The sequence below is a fragment of the Conger conger genome, chromosome 19 (assembly GCF_963514075.1).
Source record: "Conger conger chromosome 19, fConCon1.1, whole genome shotgun sequence".
Lineage (NCBI taxonomy): Eukaryota > Metazoa > Chordata > Actinopteri > Anguilliformes > Congridae > Conger > Conger conger.
Genome location: NC_083778.1, coordinates 15,522,705 through 15,523,486, shown reverse-complemented (window position 1 = coordinate 15,523,486; position 782 = coordinate 15,522,705).

Here is a 782-nt window from a genome sequence, read left to right as displayed (position 1 = left end):
AATGAGATCACCTGCTGAATGTCTAAATGCCCCCCGGGCTCCATATGCCATTCAAGCTACGTTGCAATATGTGAGTTACAACCTGGAAAAAAAATAGCGCGGTACACCTGATGGCTTTCAATCAAAGGGGCACACGTGGCACACAGATATTAATATTAACCTGGTTTTAGGCGGAATGGGAAAAGGGCAGGGGAAAACTCTGTCGTGAAAAGAGTCAAATAAGAAGAGTGCACGTAAACATTTATCTGAGTTGGGAACAGTGCAAAATTCCTTGCAATGACAGCGCAATAACAATTAGTGTGGTACGTTCATTAAAGTGACTGTAACGGGGTTGAAAGTAGTTGAAATAACCACACATTATCAGGGAGGGATGTATCCACTACGCAGCCACAAAATATATATTAAAAGTATTGTAGATGGCTGTAATAGCACACATTTCATGTCAGACACGAAATCTGTGTTGAAAACAACATCAGGATTGTATGGGTGTGGTCTGGACTACCTAACCACCCCACCTCCCTCCTCAACTCCTCCCAAAATGTGCCACACACAGGTAAATGGTACTGGAGAAGGAGGGAGACTAGGAGAAGGGGAAGGTTGGTAGAGGGATTAAGATGAAAAATAGCTCTCCATACAGAAGGTCCCCAGTCGGGATTCAAACCCAGGACATTTTTCGCCTCCAGACATTTAGCGCAAAATATATCCGGAAAGAAAAATGTAATGCAGGGTACAATGCTCTAAAGTACATATTTATATTCTGCTCTTGAGGGAAAAAAGCAGCA